Consider the following 18357-nt stretch of genomic DNA (forward strand, 5'->3'; position numbering starts at 1 on the left):
TGTTTGTGAATGAAGATGTGTGAATGTGTGTGAAAATGATTGAATGACTAGAATTTGCTGCATAGACGTCCACTGAGGTCCACCTCTGTCCTAATAGTCCCATGTTTGGTCAGCTGTGAAGAGCAGGGCAGCTGCGCAGCGCTAATCCCACCAGGCAAATGTTGTGAACACAAGTGTTGTATTGCTGCTGCTGCTGCTGCTGAACAGCCAACCACATGTCAAACGTGTCAAGTCACCCCGAGAGCAGCCACTTGACCTGGGAATGCTCTATCACATTGGACTACACTGTATGCATTTTTTTTCTTGCAGGCTGCGGCCAATTAGTGTGGAGAAATTACACGATGAGGTAAAGTGTGAAAGGAGTAATGGCCATGTGTTTTTGGGTTTACATGCAAGATTATGAAAGGTGAGCTGCTCATTTATTTATCACTTATCAAGCCCCCTGTGGAGACCTTTAGAGGGTTTTTAAGCCCCTTTTGTTTCTTAGGAAACACAATCAACACTGTATGTCAACATCTGTAGAGCAACAACAGCCAATTCAAGATGTATGAAAATCATTTCACTATTAGTTAGATCAAGGTGATTAATACCATTGGTTCACATGACCTGTGTTCAATCCAGTGCCAATAGTTTAAGCATTTACTGAATTGGTTCTGAATATGCGATTCATAGGTAAATAGTTTTATAAACATCATTAGGCACCCAGCATCTCTCTTTCTCTCTCTGACTGTAGTTGTTCTCTCCTTCTGATTCTTGTGCTTTCTCTTCTTCATTTATGCAGTTGCGTCGTGACGTTGGTGTGTTTTGGACTTTAATCTATCATTGCCTCTGCCCTTCTAAATGCCTCTCGCTCTCTCTGACTATCAATGTGTCTTTAGTTGGTGTAGAGGAGAACAGCAGCACTCGTGACTTGTAACAGCTAATTAATCCCTATTGCAATCTGCATTTGTATAATGTAATTAGAAATAACATTAGACTTTGTTATATTACTATATTTAAAAGGAGATTATTTTGATGGAGTTGTCTAATTTTTGTTAATTTATGCATTTAATTTTTATTTAAATGTGATAATACATGTGCTAATAGAGAAGATATCACATATAGCACATCAGAATACCTTGTTTTAATCTGTCTTTTTTAAACATCAGAAAAAACAAGTGATGAGTGAATCAGGGTCTTCTCCTGTCTTGGCCAATACAGCACGTACATTCCCACAAACCTCATCTCTGTTAAAATGCACCATGTAATAACACTCTACTATATCTTTTCAGTGCAAAAGAAATTTTGATTAGCAATCTACAAAGTAAGTCAGTCATTGTGTGCAAAATGATAGAAATAGAGAAACCACCTAAAGCTAACATTTACAGGAATCCAAGCTTGTAGGGTTTCGATGGCAGAGAAAGACAATAGTGGTATCATATCATTTTGATACTGAAAATGACAGACAACAAGGTCAATAATAGATTCTCTGCTGACCTTTACCTCACTGAAAGCGACTTCTGTTTCCCATTAGCAGGGATTTATACACCTGCAGTGGGTCTGAGAACAGATGTACAGTATGTCAATGGAGAATACCAGCCATGAACTGGGTAAACCTGGCCAATATGATTTTAGTCAAGAAGCGCAAATATGACTGTGAAACCTGTGTCAATGTCAGCACAACTGTAGGCAGTATAATCCCAGCTACATTAGGTTTCGTTTCTAAAGTAAGATCACTAAAAGTGTAATGAGCAAAGATTTCCACTACTCCCTCATAAAGTTTTTTTTTTCAGAAACAACCATGACAGAAGAAGACTATAAGCAGGCAGAAGAAAGCTTTTCAGGCCCCTGCATGAGACAGACAAGCCAACGAGACTGGTTTCAATCAAAACAAAACTACAAGCAGTGCTATGATCTATTGTTAACAGAGATGGTGGCATCTGGGGATAGCAGGGGTATTTACTGAGACAATCTATACTTTCAGAAAAGGACTGCTTCATCTGGAGGCATTTCCAAAACATCTAATTGATTTTTCCTCTGTAATGTATCATCTGTTTCTCTGTTACAGACCCGTTTAGTGTATCATCATATGCAATGTATATTTTTTTTAAAGATACACACACTCAGCCAAGGGCCATTTGAAATATCTTGTGTCTGTTCATACACAGCCTGTGAGTCATTCAAAATATGATAATTCAAGCTAGTTCTGCTTGGGAACCAGCAAGTTGAAGCACAAAAAGAAAGCAGACAGATGGATACTTGCTCACGTGAATCAGCAGGCTACATGAGAGCAGTGGAAAAAAAAAGGTAATTCATCTTACCTGAGATCACCTCCTGAGGCTAACTCCAGAGCATAACCCACTGAAAGGATCCCATTCCTAGAAGACACAATATACAGTGAAGTATGAGGACAGTCAGAGTGATGAGGATGAATGATTTCAGGTAATGACATTTCAGAGATCACACAATAAAGATTTGCTGATGATGGGATGTGGCTTAGTTCTTTGAACAGTAAGTTTTCATAATTTTGATACAATGTTTATAATAAATTGGAAATTCCTATTACTGACAGTTAGTTAAAATAAGCTCTGACACATTCTGAATATTGTATAAAAAATCTTTGATGTGTCATACTTTCCAGTGTCCTGTCAGTATATCTTTACAGTTAAAAAGAATTCGACATTTCCAGAACTAAGCTGCACAAAAAAGTTTTTTAAAATTCCTCAATGAAATCACAATTACTGCAAAAGTTTGCCTAATCACATGGGACTAAATCTCATAATATTGGTTTGATGTAACATGAGAACAGAAGCAGCTTGAATACATTATTTTTTGTTCTCCACTACTACGCACTTGAGGCCTTATCACTCATCACAATGACTTGGATGAGAAGAGTGGATTATTTCACAAAGGAGCCAACTGACTCTATGCTGAGTCTCCTTCCTATCAGGTGTAATCTCCTGCTTCTCCATAAAGATCATCTTATGTTAGCGGTGCAGCGAAGCCTAAGGGCCTTTCACCACGGCAGGTCAGGGAGCTAGCTTCACTTCTGACAGGTAATGCCCCATCCCTCCCTCCCGGGTTCCTGCAGAGCTTCATTTAACATTAAGACAAGATTGAATTCACCTAGCGGGACTACAAGGAATAGGAGAGGACTGAAGGAGTGATGAAGCAGGGGAGGCGGAGAAACTGTAGCATGAAAGTCAGTGAAATGTGAAGTTGTCAAAACACATATTTCCTTTTTTCAAACAAAGTGAATACAGTGGGAATACAAACCAGGTGAAAAGCAGAGAGGTTTGAATTAGATCCCTCAATCTTTAGAAGTCAGGAAATGGGATCAGATGAATGATGAGCAAGACATCCAGGACTTAAGATCCTGCATTGTCTGAAATGGCTTTTTAAACATCTTCCATTATCCAGCCTTGTCTTTGAAACCTGAGCTCCTGGCAGAGCACATCAGTTACGTGTTTCCAGATAAACAAATGTAAGACAACTACACCAGGACACTTAGTTCAGTAGAACCCGACTTGACTATATACTTTGTGCTGTAACTCGATCCAAACCAGTATGATAGCATCTGATAAAATCTATTGCAGTTAATGAAAGAGAAATCACACAGCTTTTGCAGAGAAGTTGCAACTTCCTCTTTCTCTTTGAAACTCTGTCACCATTTTTGTGCATTTCCCTCGTGCCCTCCTTCCCTTTTGTTCCATGCGTGAGTTTACTGATAGTGTTCTACCAGCTTTAAGGTCTGTGTCGTGTCCTGAAATGACAGCAGCTGCTGGGACGGGCCACACTGAGAGCAGCCGAATGCTTCAGTAGAAGGGGAATCTCCCACTCTGAACAATGCTACACTCATTGGTGCTTTCTAGGCCTCCTCAGTCCTGAAGCAGGAGATAAAAACAGCTGCATTTTATCAGGGTATTAGAAAGTTTCTCTTTTGTGTGTGTGTCTGTTTGTGTGTTACGCAATGTTAACAGTTCATCCAGGTGGGTGACAACAAAGAGACAAGGGTGCAGGTAGAATCCCGGACCTATTCTGGCTGCCTAATCTCTCCATTCCTACACACACTTTGATTTGTGAGTCTGTCCAAAGCCTGAGTAAACAGCCCATCCTGTCGCCACCTAAGTAAACTACAAGTAACTTTCAATCAACTCTTTGGTCTACTCAGCATTTGTTCAAGGCGGTTCACTTATCTTTTTAACCCCAGGTTAATTGGACAAATTCAGTTGATTGGCAGACCACAGTGTCCTCCCTTTTCTCCTTTGTGAAGCAGTTTATTTGAGACCTCGCTAGCATGAGCAGACAGATGTTCCTACACAGAGGTCAGGACACACACACACTAGATAAATGCATGAAAACACACAATCACACAATGCTGACAGAGATGTTTCACATCATCAAAGAAAGGGGCAAGATAAAGAAGACATAATATGTTACCAAAAAGAAAAGGAGGGTGAGAGAACGAGAGAAAGGAGACAGAGTGGAAGAGCTGCAGGCGCGAAATAGGACAAAACAATGGATTCCTGTCCTGTATTTTGCAAATTTGTATAATTTGCTCTGTGAGAGAAAATGAGACAGTGTCTTTTTTCTTTTTTGGCTGGACCGAAACAGCGGGACCAGCCCTATAAATGAGAATGTCTGTCAATAACTGACTGACTGAGTGATGAAGTTACACCATTGGTCGGCCTGCTGAGTGTTGGAGCTTCGCCATTGGCTGTTGATCTTTCTAAATGAACTGCTGTGAACAGTTTCTATTACATCATCAGAAGCTTGTTTAGAGGCAGTGTTGCCAACTTAGCGTCTTTGTCGCTAGATTTACTGACTGTTCAGACCCCTTTAGCAACTTTATGTCAAAAAATATGCTAATTAGAACATTACATCATCAAGCAACTACCGACCTTTCAAGCAGGCTTTAGCCACTTTCCATTGAAAGTAGTTGTTTACAGTGGCTCCACAACAGTTTTCAAATACATCCTCAGTTTCACACATTAACAATACATGGTCCAGCCATTTAATAAGTTTTGACCCAGTCTTGTTTGACTTTATACTTAAACTAAAGAAACTGATGGCCCTGATATAGAATCAAGATCTGTGTGGGTGGCTAATAACAAGAACCAAAGTCATATCTATTCTAACCCACATTTTGATCAGACCCCAACAAAAAAACAGTTAATCTTACAGAAAGATTTGGACATTTGTTAACATAATTCGTAATGTAAATACAATTCAGTTGTTTACAAATTGGTGTACACAGGTGCTTTTAGCAATAAGGCACAACAAAATTGTTATAAAAGTTATTCAGCTGTTATGTGCCTGATGGGAGTGACCCTGACAGTATCTAAAATATGTTTAACTTGCAAAGAAAAAAAAACAATAAACATGTCCGCAAGTTTTGGATTGCTCAGTCAGCTAAAGTACATTAGAAACATTAGCAAAATACAGAGTCCCAAATACGAGTCCCAACTAGATTCTGTTTATCAACCTGGTTGGTAAACCACTGAGAATAAATGTTGCTCGTGTGAGAATGAATGAAATCGGAAAATAATGGTATTAGGGATGATATTATATTTTTCTTAGTCTCCACAAATCCCTTGAAAAAAACAAAATCAATTGGACCCAGTAGAGCACAGACATCAAACAACATACACCAGACCTAAGAGGAAAACATTATTATACATAGTAAATGATTTGGATGTGCCCCAAAATTTAATGGGTTCTTCCCTGGGCCATACACAATCCCTTCACCAAATTCGGTGCAAATCAGTTCAGCACTTAATGTAATCCTGCTGAAAAACAAACATACTTATCAACAAACAGACACAGATGAAAACATGACCTCCTTGGTGGTGGTAATAACGTAATTTAATAATTCACAGTTTCATAACCCATCTAGACAGGCTAAGAATCGTCATCTTCCTTTGTTTAAAACAAGGAGTCATATTGTGGAATGAAAATGTACATTTTCCTCTGTGTCATTGTCTGTGTACAAAAAGAGTCTTAGAAATGCCCTGTTGTCAAAAACAGTTGATTTGGATTAATAATGATCATTAGAAAGTATTGTTTTATACTGTAAATACGGCAATTACTCCTACTTCTCTGTTTTTTTCTATAATTCTATAATTATTTTATACATGCATTTATTGAACACTAATATTTAAAAGGTATTAGTGTTTTTGTATTGTTGGTTTTTCATCTTTTGTATGTCTTTTGGGTGTGGTTTTCATATAAGCCATTACAGGTTTCTATCACACCTCTCACACGTATTTTTATATTTCCCTCATGTATTCTGCATTTATGTGAGTGAAATAAACATAAAAAATAATCCTAAAACAGCAGAGCACTACAGTTTTTACCAGATGTTAGGTGTAAGTAGGGAATTTTGTTGAGGACTATTTTCAGCTCTGGGTTAATACATGTTTGTTGCACTGGTGAGTATTTATGGTGTTGGGATGGTGTATGTGGGATTAACTTTAAAACTACAGCGCCCATGTTCATAGTATTGAAGGAATATGTGCAACGGTGTGACTCACTGATGTGTTCTCAATAGTTTTTGGGCAACAACAGAGGTCTGTGGCACAGAGGAATAATCTATATCAGACTTCGGATACACAGACACAATACTTGTTAAGAGGATAAATGTATTGCTGGTTTTGATCTGTTCATGGGAAGAAAATTAAGAACATTGTCTGCTGTATACTATTGCTATTTATTTAATACAATTTTTGTGTTCATGGCCTGTTCTACCCAGGCAGTTCCATAACTCTGCGGGTGATATTCATCTGAAACAATAGCAAATAGGGATGGGAATCAAGAACCAGTTCCAGTTGAGAACTGGTTCCAAATTTCCTCCTGTCTTATCAATTCAAACTCATGCATCTGCGTTGCTGGAAACTTGCAACAAGAACGAGTCATGGCAGAGAGGAAGAAATGGTCCAAAGCTTTGATTCATTTCTTGAAGAAAGATGACAACAGTGCTGGTTGTAATGTCTGTAAAATGGTATTTTCAGCTAAGGGTGGAAACACCAGCAATATACTCAAAACGTCTTTCTACGCTACATGGGCTTAAATTCCAGGATTGCCATGTGTTTGACACTGCAGAAAAGTGTCACTGCTTCCCAACTGAGCACCATGTCTATTAACGAGGGTAAATATCCTATTTTAAGATAACTTTAGCGCCACGCAGGCAGGCTTAGCAGGTTTTTTCTTTGACTAAGAAAACCTAAATGACAACAGCGGTTAAACAGCATGCCTTTTTCCTACTCTGTTTCTATGCTGTGTTCAGAATCAGAGATAAAAGAGTTGCATTGACGCTGAAAACCTGTGTAGGCCTACTTCTTTTAAACACAGAAAATTGATTAGGAATCGATAAAGAATCGTACTGATAAGCAGAATTGACAATGGCAATGGTATCAATAAAAACTTCAGTTAGTTCCCATACCTAATAGCAAAAAGTTAACTTCAGCTTAAAATGGACAAACTTCCTACTAATTGGATGGATAAAACTTAATGAGAAAGATACACTGAGCAACAGTTGCACTTATAATCTCTACATACTAACATGAATGGCAGGTGAACTGCATGTACAGGCCTGATGGTACAGAGAGTAACTACTGTCGCATGAAGACAGAAAGGGAGAGAGCCAGGGGAGACAGAGGGAAAAAGCAGTGAAATTGACGGAGTTAAAGAACATGGAGTTCAAAGTGATAATAGTAATAAATCAGAACTATGTGGCCCCACACTGTTCCCTGCAATCTCTTTGCATCCCACCCCAATTCCTAGCAGGCACGCATTTAAGACATGAAACCTTTGCTGACAGCTCAACCTGCTAACCTTTGTGACCCGCCTATCCCTTCCCCCTGGAGTGGGCCACCACTGGAGAGAGGAAGTGACACGACCACGGAGGTGAAAGGTCGATTCGGACGATGCATTTCAAATGTGAAGGAACAAGATGGAGGGTGGTTACTGCAGTGGAAGCAACATATTTTTACAAGTCAAAGAATCTCAAATAGTTTTTTTTTGACCGAGTACAACAAACGTGTCTTGTTGAAACAAAGAAATAGTGACAAGAACATATACTGACAAAGGCCAGAGCATTTGAACAATACCTGATATACAGTGGAAATAATAATATGCATCTCATTCAATAAATGTAGGAAGGACATGAATAACTAGTTGGACTACTTTAATGCTGACTGATGGAGTACAGAAGTGATTCAAGCTGCTGTTTATCCAGTTAATTTTCTTTTATCAATATTAACATTGCATCTCTGCCAAGACTTGAAGACCATATACTTTATACTCTTTATCACACCATAGTGGCCAATTAGAACAACAAATGCAACAACCTTGACACCCATGGCCAGTGGGTTGTGTTGAAGGCTGGAGGAGATAGCCAAAGCAGGGAAAGCAAATGTGTAAGAAAAACCAGAGTGGTCAATGACGTGAAGAAGAAAAAAAAAATCGCACTGCCAGTCCTGCCCCTATGCTGGCGGTCTAAAGGGCCATCAGTCAGTACGGTTACATGCACACTATTATTCCATTATCATTCCGAATATGACAATATTTGGAATGTGATATGGATCATTTAAACAGCATATTCCATTTGGAGAAACTCACCTATTTTTAAACATCATGAAAGACTTGGACATCAACAGGTGTTTGGATATGTGCAAGTTTCGCAGCGCCAACCCTTTCAGTAAGGTGGTTGAAGGAATGAAAGAGGGAGGTTATGTTAATCGGAGTATGCATGGCTGAATGTAAACAGTGATATTAGGGGAATATTCATTTTCATTAGCCATGTAAACAGCTTAGTAGGAATATTGTGTTTTTTTGGAATAAGGGCAAAAAACTGAATATTTTGTACATGTAAACGTAGTGAGTAACTTTCACTGGGAGCCCCAAATCTGGTCTTGAGTTCTCCACCCTGTTTTATCTAATTTGTCTTGATCTTGTGGATCTTCTGACCTGGACTTGTCTTAGGTTTAGCCATTGGTGTCACCCTCTGCAGTTGCAACAGAGACCATTAAGTTTTTTTTGGCCTTGTGAGAGCCACCTTGATAAGCACACTGGTGGCAGTAAGTTTTTGCAAGGATGCAGAGAGGAAAATGTTTTACAAACATTGAAATAGTTTGCCCAAGAAATTAGACTTTTAAAAGGCTATTTTACCCCCCTTCTTTTGAAAGACAGTGCTCGATCCCTTTCTCATGAGCTTATTTGTCCTGTTTCAAGTTGTAGAATTTTTTTATCCTCTTATGTGTTTTGTCTTTTTTTTTTTAACACATATGCTATCATCAGCTTTATGGTCTTAACAATACAATAACAAGCCAACAGACCTTCAATCAACACCATCTGTCAAAGTTAGTGGATGTACCTTAGAGGACAGTGAGTTGGCAGTGCCTGATCCTGTTGATTTTGGAAACAGGCACAGGCACACCTCTAACAAGAGAGGATTCAAAAGCCAGAGAAAACCTGTTCTTCCATTGTTTTGTTACTTCTTTTTATATTGTGTGTCTTTTAGGGGACAATCTTTTGGACATGACATTTTATGCAGTGTATATGGAGCTCAATTGAACATTTACCACATACTAAAATTTATGTAATGTAACTTTCCCTATATGAGTGACAAATTAATTAATTTTAATGGGGTCAAACTGCTGTCTAGTCAAAGAAACTGCAGATCTATTAAGTGGATACAGAACTAGGCAATTTTGTTTTTATTTGATTCAAATTTAACATTACAACAAGTATCTTCTGCCAACAATGATACTGGCCATAAATAATGACAGCAACAATGGCAAGAACATTTCAAATCTTTTACCTCTTTCACTGAAGCTGGAATCTACAATTATACTGCTAATAACACTAAAGCTATATCAGAGACTGCAGTATAATGTTGTTGTTTCCTAACTTCATCACTTAAAGAGACTGCAATTTGGTAGCCTAATATTTTCTTAATGCAATTATATACATTCTAAGTTTGGCCCTCATAAAGACTAAATGTTACACTAAAATGATAAAATGTCACTGATGATGGATGCTTGTGCAATTTTTAATTTGTTTGCAATGTGGATTTTTTTATGCAGCACACACAACATGACCATTGCTCCCCTATGACACTACTGACTGTCTTGAAAAAAGGTCTCAAACAGGAGCATTGGTTCGAATTTTAAGATCATTGTTTTTAGTCAGGCGTCGCTTTTCAATACTGCCCACAAAGGCCAAAACAGAATTATTTGAGTGATACCTTGCTAAAATTTCTGCTGGTAAACAATTCTTCATTGTTTAATGGATTATGTTGTCATACCCCTTACCCTACTGCTGTTGGCTTTTAAAGTTTGATAAAAAGAAAGGAACTGTTTCAAGTTTTGAAAAGAGGACTGCAATTGTCCAATTTTGGAAAAGTCAACATTGACGAGAACTACTGTATAAGACAGGACCTGAACTCAGCCCTCCTGTGTCAAATTCAAGTACAAAGTATGTCTAAGCTGTCTGAAAAGGAAAGCAGCCATGTAGTAAATGTAATAAGAGGAATGTTTATTATGTTTTTTCTGATCAGAGGTTATTTTTCAGTCTCAAAACCATTAATGCCCAAAGGCATGCCTAATATTCCTCTCTCTTACTCCTTCTGTCTTTTACACACCGAATAACCAGAAGCTGAGTCTGGGGCCACATTCTTGCCCTCTCCACACTCAATTGCCAACACAGCACGTGGCTTTGTGCTGGCTTCACCGATGGCTCCTTTTAGAAGTTCTTAATGGGTCACACGCACAATACACTTTATTTTACTGAGCAGTGAACCTCCACTGAGGCGATCGGTGGTGTCACGAGAGTTAAGGTAATGGAGAGGGAGAGAGGGAAAAGGAAAGAAAGAGACCCATGGGTTGATGACATATACGGCTGGACTTCAGACATGCAGGCTGAACACTCAGCTCCTCCATGTGTTAAGTTCTGTCTTAACCAGAAAACTTTGAGATGTCAGAAACTCAAAAAACTAAATGAAAGAGTCATTGTAGGGTTTACTGACAATATTGCATTATTATTGCATATACACATGTACATGCATACAGATATAATTACTGTACATACAGAGACGCATACACTCTCTCAAACATTCATACATTAAACACACACATACAATGCTGTGCGCAGAAACACTCACACATATAGACATACATGCATACAGGCACACTATACACATGTACCCCCACACACAGGCTCACACACACGTGGATATGTCCAACAGTGGTGAACAGCTGCATGGGTCAGTCTGGAGCGAGACCAGCCACCTCTTGGCCACAAAGGGCTGCTTGTGCCCCCAGCTCGCTAGGAACATAAAACACAAGAGATAAGACCAGACACTGTTTGCCAGAACCAGTGGACCTTCCCAAACAGGAACTGCAAGTGCAAGTGTTTGACACACAGACACACAGACACACACACACACACACACACACACACACACACACACACACACACACACACACACACACACACACACACACCCTTATTTTACTAAATTTGTGGGGGGCTGTCATTGACATAATATATTCCCTAGCCCCTTACCCTAACCTAAACCTAATTCTAACCTTAACCCTAAACTAAAACCAAGTCTAACCTTTAAACAGCCATTTAAATTTTTTTTTGGGGGGGGGATCCAGCATTTTTGTCTTTGCAAAACTGTTTTCGGACCTTGCATACACACACACACACACACACACACACACACACACACACACACACACACACACACACACACACACACACACACACACACACACACACACACACACACACACACACACAGGGATGCAGGAAAACACACACATGTATGTGAATAGTACCTGTTTGAGTATGTGAGGAGAACATGCATGCAGATTTGTTGATTTGTGAAAGCCCACCTCTGCTGACCTACTTCTATTTAATTATGGAGCCTGTTTGAAATATTTTAGATTGTTGATAAACTTGTTGATCACTGAGGGAGATTAAGATTTACATTTCTCAAGAAGTGATTCATTATCACCATAACAAACTAAGATTTGCCATGACAACCAATTAAGGTTTAAGTTTATTTTTTTCTTATCACCCACTGTCCTTGCATAAAGTCTACAGTACTCGAGAGAAAATTTTCAATTATTTGTGTTTACACATCAAATTCAAACATATTTTGTTTAAACAACTAAGTCACTTTGGAAAGAACATATATCATTTTCTTCCTCTTACAAATGAAAAGTTGAATTCATAAGCAATAAAATGCTTCCTCGCTCAATTCTATACGCTCAGGGGTTTTGTCGCTACAACTTTACATACTCTGGTATGGCCAGTAGCTTTTGGTGGCTAATGTTAGCTGTTGTTAGCAAACATTGGGTAAGATTAGTTGTGTAACTGACATTATTCATAACTGACTGAATCAATTTGCTGACATATTAGCATACGTGTTCTAACTGCCACAGTGGCTGCTGTTCAGCAAGTTACATAAACTCACTTTAAAGGTTCCGTAATCACATATGTCAAGAAATTCCCACCCAGGTTTCCTATAAGTATTTAGTGAGAGTGATACTTTTATATAAATTACTGCAAAAACTCCAGCCATGAGATGTGAAAAGAGTCAGATCTATTGTGTTCTGAATAGTTGCCAATGCGTAGTCAAAGAAACCTGCTTCAGCAATGAAGTTGTGCTCTATTCTATTCTATGTGGCTCTATTTCTGCTGAGTCATGATTTGTCCAGTCACCACTTGCAGGCCAACACTGACACAGGGCCACACACACCATGACACAGTAGAGTCTGTGTGGCTTGGATCAAGGTCCACTTGCAGAAAGGGGGGGGACACCCCTAAACGTGACTGATGTCTTTGTCCTTATCGCTGCCCTTCTTCTTCCTCGCTCTCTCCATCTGTCTATCCATCACCAGCCCTTTCTCTCTCTCTGTCACCTCCCCATCTCTGTCCATCTGTCGATATCACCACTCCCCTCTAATGCTCACATATCTATCTGTGGTCTGTTATACTGCTCCCTCTCCTCTCTTTGTTTCATGCAAAGTATGCTTTTTTTCATATGACTTTGCAAAAAATCAGTATCAATTTATAATCTCATGGGAGTTCCTGTTAAGTGCAGAAACAAACTTGATGGCCTTTTGGTGTTTTAAATATTTGTGTCCATTGCATCAACAGGGTGTGCATCTGTGTAAAGCCAGATGTGTGAGGAAGATATGGAAAACTGCTGCATGAATGTTGCTGCATCACCAAGCAGTTTATTTTAATAATTTCAACTTCATTCATCAGCCCTCCATACTGACCAGTGGGCCATGCAGCTGTACCTCATTCATAACCTCCACTGAACACCCCACACACACACACACACACACACACACACACACACACACACACACACACACACACACACACACACACACACACACACACACACACACACACACACACACACAAGCACACGCACACATACACACTAAAAAACACATACAGATATGGTCGCTGGGCAAAATTACTTAAATCTACACAATGCAAACAAGAAGAGTCAAATGTGCATTTCTGTCAAAAAAAATAGCATACTCAAACACACACTCTTGGGTGAAATATTAGCTTGCATGGAGGAATAGGGCTTGGGGGATTTTGCAGAACTGCAGTATGTATACAGAAGGTGGAAGCTTAAACATCTGTGTACGCAAATAAGAGTGAGAAGGCACTATGGTGTCTGAAACACCTGGGACTTGGTCTCTTTTGGGAACAGTCTCAGTGTTTAATCCACAGAATTAGCCTATCATAAAGGAGATCACTGATATAAAACGCGGGGAGATATGGATGGTCACACATGTATGCACACACAGTCATGCATACACATACAAATATAACTGTTTTGTTCTTAAAATAGAATCTGAGACTAATATCCCACAACATTGTCTTATCTAAAAACTTACTTAATCTTTGGTCCATTTACAGGTCCTTCAGGGTCTGAGATGTTATGAGTTGTGACAAAAGTTTATTTTACAATCAGGCCTGGATTCTGAATAATTCAGTCAAGGGACATGCAGAACATTCAAAAGAGACATCCATCCATATAGGGTTATTTTCACACCAGTAAAAATCTATTGTACTTAGTGAGTGAGACTGAGAGTGTCACTATGATGAATGGACCAGAGGTTTGTTCAAACTGTGGCTCTACTTTCAAATTCCACTCATTCATGATCGTGGAGGGAAGTTTGGACAGAGCCAACTTAAAAAGGGGAAGTTCAGAGAGACAAACCAAAATGGCCACAATCAGCTGATGCGACAGGGGCTGGTTCATGAAAAAATGTACTTTTGACTACAACAACATAAACATACAGAATGGCTATAGCATGGAATGACTAATCTAAAGATATTATTAGTACCGGCCTCCTGTAGCAATACTCATCTTGATGAGCTTTCTGCAAATAATTAGAAATACAAAGGGTTATATTGGTAAACTTTTATTTCTGTCATGCCGAACCTTTGGCCCATCCCACATAAGAATACAAGACACCTCTATAGCAAACATCAAAAATACATCTTCTAGTAGATATACAAAGTCCAAAGAAAGATTTGTTGTTCACCGAATAGCAGAAAAAAAAGAAAGAATCTATTTATGCTATAGCTTAATTTTTGTCATGATACAGTCATCTCCCTGGCTTTGCAAGTCTTTAACTAACTAAGTCTTTATCCATTGCCCATGTTTTAAAAATAAAGTCTATTTTTGCTTTTACCTTACTAAATAATGTACTGCATGACTCCCAGGTCAATAATAAACAAAACGAAATCCATTATCCATATGAATGAGATTGCACATTGTAACAAATCTAACATAATCAGTTTCAACACTGAGAGGTTAATTACTAGATTTCACCTGGGTGCATAAAGATCTACGCTTCTTAGGGTTCATTTACACCTAACTTGTTCGGGTAGTTTAAAATGAACTCTGATTTTAGTTTGCCTATTTAGCTGTTGTGAAAGCATTCAATCAAAGTCTGGCCTGGACTAAGCAAGAAGACCAAGTCCACTGGGAAATGAGGATCTCAGTCCACTTCCAAGTGAACTCCAGTACGGTATGTCTTTGGTGTGAAAGCAAAACAGACCAACCCCAGGATTTAATGATAGTAGATAGGTAATTTTAGTATGAATTCCAAAGCTAAGCAGCTACCTGCTGATACTAAACTTTTAAGAAAGAGATTGTAAAAGGGATCTATACAAGTAAAGTATACATTTTTGCAAATCATTTCATAACCATGGTAAGGAGGAAGATTTTCTCTGATAAATCAGAAAGTGAAAAAGTGGTTGAAACAGGTGTGTAGGGCATGTGTTCTACTCTGTGTATTTGCAGCATGAGAGTCACCAAAACTGCCCAATGAATGAGTTATGTCAGTCTGTAAAAAGTCAGTATGACCAACAACCGGAACACCAATTTTTTTCCTTGGTCCAGACAAAAACTATAGGAGCAAAGGTTAGATAAATTATACGAAACAGAACTCCTTGTACCGTATTCATATCTTATCATCCTAAATGTATGCGGTTAAGATTTACCCCACTTTCATCCTATCATTCTTAGGAAAAACGCCTTTTCTTAATATCCAGATATTGATCTTTTCATTAGTAGAAAATAGCTTGCCCAAAAAATGTTTAATGTTAAAGTTTAGTTGTGTTGAATGGATTTGACATACATGCTCTTCGCCACTATTGTTGCTATTACGTCTGCCTACTGCTGACCCAACCCACATTGGTATACACTGAGAAAGCCATCGTTAAGCAAAGGGGGTATAGAGCATATCATCACAAGGTCACAGATGCAGACTGATGAGGTATGATATCTTCATTTATTGTTATTTTAGTGTCAGACTGTTACATACTGTAGCTTTAATGATCGATCGACTCTTAGGAACACTATGTTTGTAATGAGGTACAAAATTGAATGATGAAAAAAATTTCCATTTGTGTTACTCCAACAGTGATTAACTCACTGGCACAAAGCAGCAGCATTCTCGAAGTGTTTCACTGATTACAGCTAATTCCTATGTCACCTCCCCGTGCCTCAAAACATTCCACTGCCGTTTTCTATTTTGGATTGTGGTATTTGCCAGTTTTTCTCTTTATTTAGCCGCTTGAAAAAGGTCCTGTGATTGAGTTCCTTGTGAAGAACTCTCCTTCACTCCCAGAGGGATCTGACTAAACTTTAACTATTGTCGGGCAAAATAAGTCCAAAACATGAGGGGGACTGATTCCCATGTGATTGGTTGATAATTGCCATGTTTGGAAGGATGGAAAGATTCCTTCAAATCTGTGTCGCCACTGTTCATGGGCAATTTACTGTACATGAAAGGGGAAAGGCGGTATCACTGATTAACAGAAGCCAATATGTTAGAAGACTAACTGTACCTTCAGTGAACCCTAATCCAGAAACAATACATTAACTAACTATCTGGAGGTAGGTCACTCACTCTTGCAAATACCATACACCAGATTTAACTTTCCTGAGAAAAGATAATAATTTTGCAAGTAAAGTAAAAGTATGTACAAGTTAACACCCTTACCACTGATAAGATTTAAAAAATATTTCCATTTCATTGCTTTCAATTTCAACAGTTTGACTTGAGTTAACAGCTATTGCTGTGACTCATAGTCAAAAGGGTGGGCCAGTTAAGATTCTGTAAATATACTGTGTAGCTAACTTCCTGCTAAAATGTGTTGAATGGAGGTAAGCGGACATAATGGTACACTGATAGCCTCTGATCAGCAGCAAACAGGAAGTTTCTTTGGGTTTGCCATGGAGGATGTGAAACAAAAGGTGAAGTGTTAGGTGTGGCAAGTGTCAGGCTGCAGGTTTGGAACAGCTGAGAGCTCTCATTTTGACTCAGCATGTTGGTACACTGCTTTTCTGCTGCATCATAGGTGGAGCCACTGGTTGCTATAAGACTATTTCATAGTTCTGACTTAAAGCAGTGGGGATGTTTTATAATACTCTCCGCTAATATCTCAATAAGTCATAAGGTTTGCTTTGAGCCCTAAATTATTATTTCTTTAATAAAGTGAAAACGGTTGGGAAATCTTCTTGTTTTCAGAATCTTGTGAAATCTCTAGCCCTTTTCTTGATATTGATAAAACGATCTACTTCCTCTTCTACTTCTTCTACATGTTCTCAAGATACTGATACTTTGTTCCCAGGAAATTTGTGAAATTGCATTGGAAATAAGGGGAAATAAACATTTAAGTAATCAATAATATGAAGTAAAATGTTGTGACTGAATATGGGCTAAACTGCACTCTAAAGTCATTTAAAGATATAAGGATCACTGTCATCTATCTAAATCATTTATCTCTCTTATGACTTGTCCTGTTTGCATGTTTGTAAATTCACTGTATGTCCTGTTTGCTTCTATAGCCTCTCTAGCTACAGCAGCAGGCTCTGACTAGTACTTCCCTCTGTGCCTTCCGGCAGTATGGCTGCAGCCAGCCAGTCTGACTAGCGCCCTCTATGGGCAACAGGTACTAAATGTTTCTGCAGAACAAAACCGGCACAGCATGGCAGCTGGACAGGGACAAGTGCAGCACTGCCACCGGCAGTACTCATCGCATAGACAGTGGTTCAGCCCCAAGGAAACAGCTGCTCTGCTATCAGTCACGGGATAGAGTAAGTTAGGTTTCTGGAATCATAGTTTATAAGGCTTAAGAGTGTGTTTTAAATGATTAAATAATAATCATGTTTGGGTAAGTTTGTTGAGGTATAGGCATGTGTAAAAATTTGAGTTTTTTATGCTTTATCAATAGCATGCCAATGTTGTCATCTGAATTGAAAATTAAATTATGTCACATACTGCACACACAGCCCACAACTCACACTCTATTTTGTGAGTTCTTTGTTTTTGTGTGTGTGTGTGTATGCCAGCTGTGAACAACTTATCCACAGACCACCAAGCCAGACAAACAACAGCACAAAGCAGTTTCCAGGATGTATTCATTCAGAACAGTGGTAGAATAGGTTTAGGCAAGGTGTTAAATTGGGAAAGGTTTGAAAGATTTGAGTGTAAAATAAAAATGTAAGACATGAAAACTTTACATATAGCCCCCTATGTGAACACTGAGCATCACAATCTAGTTAATCAAGGGAAAAACACCTCTTTCTCTTTGCACACACAAAACATTCCTACAATTTTACACTTTAACAACTAGAACATGCCATTTGAACTTTATCTTTGGTTTCTTTCACCTGTTCTTTGAATTTAAATTACTGTACATACTTTCATGTCCTGGTTACTGTCAGGTTTCACTTTCTGGGAATTTAAGTGCAAAGCCCCATTCTCCTTAAGTTTTATGGTTTAAATAAAAATACATGATCTTCTTTTTACATACCTTGAA

General features: G+C 38.7%; 1 long non-coding RNA gene across 2 annotated transcripts in view; it reads right to left on the reverse strand.

Moving 5' to 3' along the window:
• LOC120792922 overlaps positions 1-18357 on the reverse strand; it is a 99087-nt gene that overhangs the window by 8374 nt on the left and 72356 nt on the right. For both annotated transcript variants that reach the window (XR_005707900.1, XR_005707899.1), the window contains one exon: positions 2301-2357. This is a non-coding gene — a long non-coding RNA (uncharacterized LOC120792922). The remainder of the gene's footprint in view (positions 1-2300; positions 2358-18357) is intronic.

Source organism: Xiphias gladius, chromosome 8, assembly GCF_016859285.1.
Source record: "Xiphias gladius isolate SHS-SW01 ecotype Sanya breed wild chromosome 8, ASM1685928v1, whole genome shotgun sequence".
In the NCBI taxonomy this organism is placed as follows: domain Eukaryota; kingdom Metazoa; phylum Chordata; class Actinopteri; order Istiophoriformes; family Xiphiidae; genus Xiphias; species Xiphias gladius.